The sequence below is a fragment of the Procambarus clarkii genome, chromosome 50 (genome assembly GCF_040958095.1).
Source record: "Procambarus clarkii isolate CNS0578487 chromosome 50, FALCON_Pclarkii_2.0, whole genome shotgun sequence".
In the NCBI taxonomy this organism is placed as follows: domain Eukaryota; kingdom Metazoa; phylum Arthropoda; class Malacostraca; order Decapoda; family Cambaridae; genus Procambarus; species Procambarus clarkii.
The window spans coordinates 23,868,232-23,878,974 of NC_091199.1; positions in this window are offsets into that span (position 1 = coordinate 23,868,232).

The following is a 10,743-nucleotide window of genomic DNA, read 5'->3' on the forward strand; positions in this document are numbered from 1 at the left end:
ACTTGCTGAAGCACTGAAGCTGAAGAACACCTAGCTCGCTCCCACGTGTGTTGACTAGGTATGGCCCTAGGGTGTGACCAAGGCATGTGGCCAAGCGTAGCCCAAGGAGGTGGCCAAGACATGTGGCCACCGCGTGACCCTAAGGGGTGGCCACGGAATAGCGCGAGGCGCTCGCAGCATCCCACCCAGGAGGTGGAGGTGCGCAGGGTAGCTGGTGTGGCCCACAGGCGTGTGGCCAGGGTGTGACCATCACGTGGCCCCACGGTGTCTGGCCATGGAGTGGTGCGCGGCGCGCACCTGGGGTTGTCTCAGGTGTACAAACGTGGGTAGAAGGTTCACTCACACCCATACACACCACAAGCAGGGCTCGCTCGTACACCGGGTGTGATGAATGGAGGGAGACAAAATGGCGCACATGGCAAGATGGAATTTCAAAGTCAAACGGGGCCTGTAATTTCACCTCAATTACACTGGGAGGCCCTGCCCTATTCCACCACTTGTCCGTTATCAGATGTGAGCAATAACATATCATACACCACGAGGCTTGCCTGGGGCCTCATGATTGCACTGTCCTCTAGAGTCTTACACAGTTCCTTCCTTACTCCTTGGCACAAGATCACGCAAATTGGATCCAGACACGATCCGCGATGGCAGGATTACCGTGCATGGTGAGTAAGAAGAAGATAACACGGCGATTACCGGTGGTGGAGGTAGCAAACACGCCACCCCCACCCGGGGACACCTTGTCCACTGCTCGCCGGTCCTAGACTAACTTTTGGCATGCTAGCGGACTCAAAAGATCATCGTTTTCCCCACCTTATCTTGATCAATCAGAGCAAAGCCGGCACAGCCTATCGTGTCGCTACGAATTACAGCCTTTCGTGCCTAAACATCACCACGAGGCTGTGATGCCTAGACGAATCACCAACGTCCCTACCCTGAGGTGTTCCGTGACGTCACAAGGCGGGAGAGGCCTAGGAGTGTGACGTCATACCACACAGGGTGGGGGAGGCGACGTTCACCCCTCTGTCCCCCCCACCTCCCATGAAATCATTGGCTAACAAGTTCAAGTACCCTCTCATACCACACTCACTCTCACAAGTCCCATTTCTCAGAAAACAGACTAAATTCTGTAACTCTCTCTACAGACCAGTCACAAACTACTGGCTAGTCTTAAACGATGGTCCTTAACATTAGCTTTCATCCAACACCCCACAAGGGCTGGTAATGTGAAAAAGGAAGGCGGGAGCAACCGCCAGGATTCACTGAGGGCGAAATCCCTATCGGCTAGGTCGCCGGGCTCCATTCGTAGCACAAGAAAGGGTAACCCATGGACTCTCATATCAAATTCTTATTTTGGTGTGTGGCGAATCAGGATCGAATTCCCAGAAGCAGACCTTCATTAAATTAAAAAGATCACATTACTAGAACAATCGTAAAATGCAGAACATGGGTGGAACAATATTCTTGAAGGGCTTGACAAAAAGACCACTCTCTATAACAATAGCAAGTTCATTAACAAAGAGACTAAACTAATACAACATCGAGTTTATGTTACGTTAATGTCCATCCAGTAGCACTTAACAACAGCTACTTAACAAGCATGTATCAATGACTCCTGTCAATTGCCGCGAGGCTGAATACTGATCTAACCTGAACACAGGTGTGCCCACTGACGACACAATATTGCAAGCAAATACTTCAACAAGACGAGGTTTACACAGCAGCGAGCGTTACGTTATGTTAATGTTCATCCAGTGGCATATTGAAAGACAGCTATTCAATAGCTTATCGAGAAATAATAACAATCTCCATCTTGTTGTCACTTTGGGCTGACTAAATGAACAATGGTGCCCCAGACGACACGAGAATGCAATCAAGAAACCCCTGCAACATCCTGCAATACAGTAACTATTGCAAACAACATCAAGGCAGGTTCTAAGACAGTACCTCCAATAACCTCCTCTCAGTCCCTCTTTACGACTCCCTGCAATGAAGTTGCAAATGTAACCAATGCTAGGCAAGGTGGGAGCCTGAAACACTTCTCTGGTAATCCCCAAGTTACTTTAACTTTCGTCTCCAGAGACGATAATCAAGCAAATTGCCTTAATCATTTACTAAAGTGATTCTGTGATTACTTACGTTAATTGTCAACAGCAGTCAGCAACAAAGTACTTCTATGTTAATCACAAACACTTGTCTCTCTCAGACAACAAACAACAACAGTACTCTACGTTAATCACAAACACTTGTCTGACAAGTCAAACTGTTAAAAAATAACTCTTTATCTCATAATTACATTACACTTGATCCATCAAGCATTCAGTGAGTAATTGATAATTACTGTCAAACGGTCAGCTAATTAAGTCCCCATCGAGTTACGTTAATCAAGCTTACCACCCTCTTGGTATCTTCTCCACAGCCTATATCAAATTTACTTTAATGAGAGTTAATTCCCCTAATTAACCTTGAACAATTAATTAACTGTCCCAGGGACCGATAATTAATTATACACAAATACGTCTCACTCTACACTGCCTAAGCAGGTCCCATCAAACACAGTGAATTCACGGACGAGGTGCTAATTACCCTTAATTAACATTAGTGCTTAATTATATGTCCCACAGCCAGATACAATTAATCCAGCGAGTAATGCTAGCCCAATGACTTCGCTCTACGACAGTCAATCTCTCTGACATTAATTACTGTAATTAACATGAGCCACTAATTAGCCGTCCCACAGCCCGGTAATTAGTCACAAACAAATTACGTTAACACAAATACTGTCACCCTTGACAGTCCCTCACCACTATGTAAATTCATGATGAGAATGCCAATTACACAATTAGCTAGAGTTAGCAATTAGCTGTCACACGGAGAATTGATTGCACCTGAAACGTATCTCGTTACTACTCTTTCAGCAATTCCCTCATTAACCAATGTGCAATCCCTTATAAAGCTAATGACCCCTAATTAACTCTGAATCCTTAATGACCCAAGATCACTACAAGAATTTATCAGGGTCTTGTCTCCACAGACAATCAACACACGTAAGTGACACAAGTCACACCACTCAGTGATATATACGTAAATGTCACAGCCCCATACGCTTGCATCCCACTGCAACACGTTAATTACTGTGAACACCCTCAGTAATGACACACACGGTTTGGCAACAATACATCTGTATACACCAACATCTTCTTCTTGTTGAGAAGAGGCGCAGTTTGCATGAAGGGGTAACCCTCCCGATGACTGCACCAGGACAGATGTAAGGAGACGCGTTGACGGTCAGGAGGAGAAGAAAGTCAAAAGCGGTAGAGGTGATGGGCCGTAGAGAGAGGAGTGGCGACGAAAACAGAGGCGAACGTTAGAGGGAGACTCCCCGCACCGGGGGGGTGGGGCGTCGTGATCACGGTGGCAGCTGATCCATGCACGGCTTAGCAGCGTGCGCAAGACGGGAACTAATACTTCTCCGGAAACTTGTGTATCGGAAAGCGCAAGCAGTACGCTTCCCAAATCACCCGCAGGTCGGCGGGCAGCCGGCCACCAGGCGGCGCCCTCGGCTGAGACATCCTATCCGGCACCCTATACACAAACTCCTTCACCCGCGACACCCAGACAGTGGACGAGCACCACGGGATCGGAAGCACCCGGGCATCCCGATAAGGGCCCAACTCCGGACCCTCACAGGGCACGACCCCAGCAGACGGGACTAGGCAATCCCCAGACTGGAGCAAGGAAGGAGGCGATACAGCAGGGGACGCAGGCGCGGCACCGACCCCACCACCGGGCACAGGAGCCGAGGCCCTCTGGCGCACATCTTTCCGCAACATCACGACGAGGTCCCGATCATCAGGGACAACCCCCCACTGCGGAGATCCAACAGCAGGAGACGCAGGAGGAGAGGCACAGGTAGCAACTTCGGAGCCCCTCACAGCACCATCATCCTTGGCGGGAGGCGCCAGATCACCATACTCCCCCACCTCCTCCCAAGGCACACCACGAAGGGGAGACACACTCCGAGCCCGCCGTGAACGCTTCGAGACAGGCCTCACCACACCACGCCCAGCAGGCCCCGCCGCAGGCACGGCCACCATCTTTACATCCACACAGGCCACACCCGCACCGTCCGAAGAGTCCACAGAGGCCACATCACCCACACTGTCCACATCATCCAGGGAAACAGCCTCAGAGCACCGACGCGCACGCTTCTGCAAAGGGATGGAAAGAGCAGAACTACACTCACCAACACACACAGACACGGCAGGCACCTCCCCCTGCCGAAGCACCCCCTCTAAAACAGCAGAACCCGCGTCCCCGGGAGCCGGTATCACATCCACAGGCGGGGGCGGGACATGGACCTCCACAGAGACATCCTGCACTACATGCAGCTCAGGCGACGGCCCGACACCTACACACACCGGCTCAACAACCCCAGGGGCCACAGCAGTCACCTGACGTGTCGCCGTAGAACTCGCCCCAACAGGCGGAGCAGCAGACAGGCAATCAGGCGCCTCAGGCACAGCACCTACTCCGTCCTCAGAACCGTCCGAACGTAACAAGGGCGGGAAATCCTCTGCACGAAAAACATGCACCCTACCAGTTGCTCCCACGTCGCACGCCGCAGCCAGGTGACCCTCGTGACCACACCGATAACAGGTGCGCGGTTGACCCCGGTACAAGCAGCGGAGCGTGTAACCCAACACGGACATCGACGACGGTACACTACACTTCAGCGACATCGTCAGGGTGCGGGAGCCGTCAAGCATACCAACACAGTGCCCGGCAACGACCTTGTTCCAACGAACACTTAACACGGTCCCAAATCGCTCAAAACAGGAGGTTAAAAAGTCGTCCTGAAATTCGAAGGGGGCACCATGCACCGCCACAGACGTCAAGGTGACACTAAGATTCACCACCTTAACTGAGCCAGCTGAATCAGGGAGTGGGTAAACACGCCCCTCACAACACTCGAGAAACACCTGAAAGGCAGCCTGGAGGCGGAACTTGACCACAGCACGGTTGCCCTGAAGCAGCTGGACGCCCACCAGGTCCGACAGCTGCACATGAAGCACGTCCACCAGGGCGACACCAACCAATGGATGGTCCACCGGCACTGTAAACGCTAGACCAGCCGACAATGTCCTCTGCACTGGAGGGCGAGATGACCCCATGGCTAAGGCAAACGTCACCCTGTCAGTGGCAAACCACCACCAGCAGGGCAAACAAGCAATCACCCAACGTAAACACTAGCCAGTGCGGAGAGACCTCAGGAGCGTCCGACCTGGCCGGTGGTCACCACGCAACCACACCAACATCACTGCCCCACAATTCTGCAACACCCTGCAAAGAATTACTGTGTGGAATCACTTTGAATGCTAATTATCCTAATTAGCATGAGTAAATAATGAAAATACGTTAACTCACCGTTGTTCCACCGACAGCTGGCACTAATTAACCCTAATTAGCCACAGTAACCAAATAATGGCCCCACGAACAATTAACTAGTTCTTAACGTAAACATTAACCCCAGGCACTGTCACCCACTCGCTAATGCGCTCATCAAAACCAATGCGCATCCCCTGATGTAGTTAATTACCCCATAATTTACCCTAAAAACCCCAATTTCGCACTTAAGATTTCCACCAGGCAACACAGCTCACGCGGCAGCCATATAAACATATATACATACATTGCTACTACCCAAAGACAACCAACGAAGGTGTCATTAACATATCCCTATGTTAATGACATCACTACACATTAAGTTAGTAATACCAATTACTGACTCCCCACACGACACATGACACAGTAATTACAGACACCAGGGTGTCAACCAACCACCCATGACCTTGGTCGGTCTGACAAATTACTGGACGAGTGGGTTCTCCAGCTACAGCAGGGGGTCAACTGCTGGCGGCCGTGGAGTGAGGACGTCTTGCCGACCCTCCGTGGCTGTTGGGGTTGTTTGCCATTTTGGTCGCCAGGTGGTGTGGGCGTTTCTGCCCTCTCAGTTTGTTGCTGCCTGGCTGCGTGTCGGTTCTGACATGGGTGGCGATCTTCCCCCTGTTGTGCGTGTGAACTCCGTGGGCCTGGAGTTCATTTGTAAGGCTGGATATACGACCACGAAATGGTGATGTGTGACATGCTCCGTATCCCAGTGGAGGCTATCTACGGTGTAGAGCTTGTTACAGCCCACCGGGTTGTTATTAAGTTCGAGAAGGAGGAGGAGTACCGGGACTTCCTCCGTCAGTACAAGGGCTGTACGTTGCCGTTGCCGGATGATGTCGGCTCTGTGGCGATTTCGGACCGCAATGGTGCCCTGACTTATGTCAGTGTCCATGGTGTGCCCTTGGAGTTCCATGAAGACCTCCTCCGTCGTTCCTTTGGGAGGTTTGGTACTGTTGTCAGCGTGCGGGTGAACACGCTCTCCTCGGGGCGGTATGCTGGGAGGCGAACGAACATTCGCATGTTGGGAATGTACCTGCGGTCGGATATACCTTCTTCTGTCTGGCTTATGGGATACTACGTCCGTGTGTATTATGCCCAGCAGCCTCGTACTTGTTTCCGGTGTGGCCTCTTGGGGCATCAGGCTGCCGGGTGCTCTGAGGCCCCAGCTACTCCTGTCAACTTATTCCGAGAAGAGGATTTCCCGCCGCTCCCACTGGAGGCAGTCTCCAGTGATGATGAGGAGGTGCGTGTCCCGTTCGCTGCTACAGCTCCCCCGGCGACGTCTGACGTTCCTCCGGTTGTTGCCGACCCTCCTCCAGGTATTGCAGAACCATCGGTTAGTCTGCCTGATCTTGTCACTGTCCAAGCTGCTCCCGTGGGCCTTCCTGGTGCTCCCTGTGTGGCGTCGCTGTCTTCTCCCTCGTCTTCGGATGCTGCGCCTGGCCCTGTTTCCGTAACTTGGGTCCCGGATGTGCTGGGTGCTGGGGTGGCTGCGGAGCCTCCTGCTGTGTATGGCCTGGTTCCCCCTGTGGTGGAGGCTGCTGCCGTTCTGTGTCGGGCGTCGGTTCATCCGGCTCGTGGTACCCGTGTTTCTGGGTCCGCTTCCGGCTCTGACGATATCCGGCTGGTGCCCAAACGTTCCTGGCGTTTGTCTTCTGCCTGGGCCGATGTTGGTGTCTTCAGTGACTGTGGGTCTTCGGGTGTTGACGGTGTAGATGCGGATACGTCGATGTCTCCGCAGTTAGTGGTGGCGGAGGTCTATGTGCCTGCTGGTGCTGGTGCCTGTGTCTCGGACATGCCTTCGGTTCTTTCCTCGCCAGGGGACTCTCCGCAGTGGGGGGTGGTGGTTTCCGCTGCCAGGGATGGTATGTACTCTGATGCTGGGCGTGGCCTTGTGGTGACATTACGGAAGGATGCGCGCCGTCCGGATTCCCTGCTGTCGTCTGGTGATGTGCCCGGGGCCACGGGTGCCCCTGTGGTGGTGCCCTGTGGCCCGTTCGCTCCTGTGAGGGTGCGCGTTGGGGACCTGGAGGACGTGTTGCCGGCGTCTGTGATGCCACCGGGTCATTGAACGGAGATTGCCAAGTTAGTGCTGTCTAACGGACCGAGAACTTTCTTGGTGGGCAGGTTCCCTTCATGTGGGGGCGGGTGGCAGCTACTCGCCTCATGGGTAGGCGAGTAGTGTCCCCTGTTTGCGGGTGTTTGTTGCCCCGGTTCTGGATGTTATGGCGTCCCCGGTGGATAGACGGGACCCTTGGCGGTGGGTGCTCTGGGAAGCGTTCAATGTACGGTTCCCACGGGCCAGGTTCCCAGGCAAGTATGTCCACTGATTTCCTGTATATTTGCTATATGAAATGCTGTGTGCCCCTCTGGCTGTTTGTTTGCCCTGTTATATTATGTGCTCGTGCCTCTCCCTTTGTGCGTTTCTTTGCCGTGTGGCACATTCGTTACTAGTGTTTGGCGTCACTCGTTTCGCGTTTTGGCTTGGCGTTTCGCCTTTCCTGGCTTCGCGATTAACCCTTAACGGGTACGCCGGGGCGCATCCGATCCCACGATCGTCGTCGCCCCTAACTCAACAACAATAACAAATTACTGGACCTGCAGTGAGACATTCTTGGATATGGTCCTAGCACAATATATATAATAAATCGTACTCTATAACCCCTAACGAATAAATCAATTACAGCACTAAAGAAAATTACACAGATATTACAGACCTCAAGGTGACACTTGGCTAAACCTATATTACCTGGCCCTGCACCTGCTTTTCTCTTGGAATGAGATGAATATACAAGGTATATATAACCAAGCCAGTCAGCACACAATTTGTACTACATATACATCTAATTGTGTTAATGTGTATATCATACACACTCACGTCCTTACAGACAGTCTGTGCCCTCCCACAGCTGCTAAATGACGTCAATAAAGGTGCGCCTCACCAACTAGCTTCCATCACCTAGCAAGGTGCTTCGGACAACCACACCAGGTATCTGATTTCACTCCACTGAAGCTGAAGCACTGGGTCTGAAGATCACCCAACTTCTCACACGTGGTTCTGTCACAACCACGTGTATAGACCCGGTGTAGCCACAGGGTGTAGCCAAAGGGTGTATCCACAGGGTGTAGCCAGAGGTGTAGACACCGCAGCCATGGGGTAGCTCGGCGTAAGCTGGCTGGGTAGCCCTCAGCCCCGCTTCCTTCATCTCCCACTTCCTACTAATTCATCAGACTCTGTGTTGAATCTGTAGCCTTTCTTTTGCAATGGAAAATACTTCTCTCCAACTATCGGTGTCGTTCTGGGTTCCCCTCTCCCCCCAGATCTCTCTCTCTCTCTTGTCTCTCCCAATAAAAAGTACTTTGGTACCGTTTTTCCCACTGATGATCCACCATCCATACATCACCCACCCTCGCTCCACAAACTTCCACCCACCATTCCCCACCCTCGACCACCAACTTCCACCCACCATCCCCCAATATCGCTCCACCAAGTTCCTAGCTACACCAACTTCCACCCGACTTTCACTCACCCTCGCTCCACCAACAACAACCAAACAATCCCCCACCCTCGCTCCACCAACAACAACCAAACAATCCCCCACCCTCGCTCCACCAACAACAACCAAACAATCCCCCACCCTCGCTCCACCAACAACAACCAAACAATCCCCCACCCTCGCTCCACCAACAACAACCAAACAATCCCCCACCCTCGCTCCACCAACAACAACCAAACAATCCCCCACCCTCGCTCCACCAACAACAACCAAACAATCCCCCACCCTCGCTCCACCAACAACAACCAAACAATCCCCCACCCTCGCTCCACCAACAACAACCAAACAATCCCCCACCCTCGCTCCACCAACAACTACCCCACCATCCCCCCAATCTCGCTCCACCAACAACAACCCAACCATCCCCCACCTTCGCTCCACCAACAACAACCCACCATCCTCCACCCTCGCTCCACCAACAACAACCAAACAATCCCCCACCCTCGCTCCACCAACAACAACCAAACAATCCCCCACCCTCGCTCCACCAACAACAACCAAACAATCCCCCACCCTCGCTCCACCAACAACAACCAAACAATCCCCCACCCTCGCTCCACCAACAACAACCAAACAATCCCCCACCCTCGCTCCACCAACAACAACCAAACAATCCCCCACCCTCGCTCCACCAACAACAACCAAACAATCCCCCACCCTCGCTCCACCAACAACAACCAAACAATCCCCCACCCTCGCTCCACCAACAACAACCAAACAATCCCCCACCCTCGCTCCACCAACAACAACCAAACAATCCCCCACCCTCGCTCCACCAACAACAACCAAACAATCCCCCACCCTCGCTCCACCAACAACAACCAAACAATCCCCCACCCTCGCTCCACCAACAACAACCAAACAATCCCCCACCCTCGCTCCACCAACAACTACCCCACCATCCCCCCAATCTCGCTCCACCAACAACAACCCAACCATCCCCCACCTTCGCTCCACCAACAACAACCCACCATCCTCCACCCTCGCTCCACCAACAACCACCCCCCAACCTCGCTCCACCAACAACTACCTACCATCCCCACATATGCTCTCCCAACAACCACCCACCATCCACCACTCTCGCTCCACAAACATCCACCACCATCCACCACCCCTAGCACCACCAACAACCACCCACCATCCACCACTCTCGCTCCACAAACAACCACCCACCATCCACCACCCTCGAACCACCAACAACCACCCACCATCCACCACCCTCGCTCCACAAACAACCACCCACCATCCACCACTCTCCCTCCACAAACAACCACCCACCATCCCCCACCCTCGAACCACCAACAACCACCCACCATCCACCACCCTCGCTCTTCCAACCCCCCTCCCCCTCGCGCCACCCTCCCGTGATGGTGGGTGCAACATGTACTGAAGTGTGGGTGTTCCTCCTGGCCAAGGTTGAGTGACACAATTTGTCTCTCTCTCTCTCTCTCTCTCTCTCTCTCTCTCTCTCTCTCTCTCTCTCTCTCTCTCTCTCTCTCTCTCTCTCTCTCTCTCTCTCTCTCTCTCTCTCTCTGTATATATATATATATATTATATATATATATATATATATATATATATATATATATATATATATATATATATATATATATATATATATATATATATATATATAATATATATATATATATATATTATATATATTATATATATATATATTAGTATATTTTGGTAGCAGTCTTTCCTGTAGACATATATTATTAAATATGAC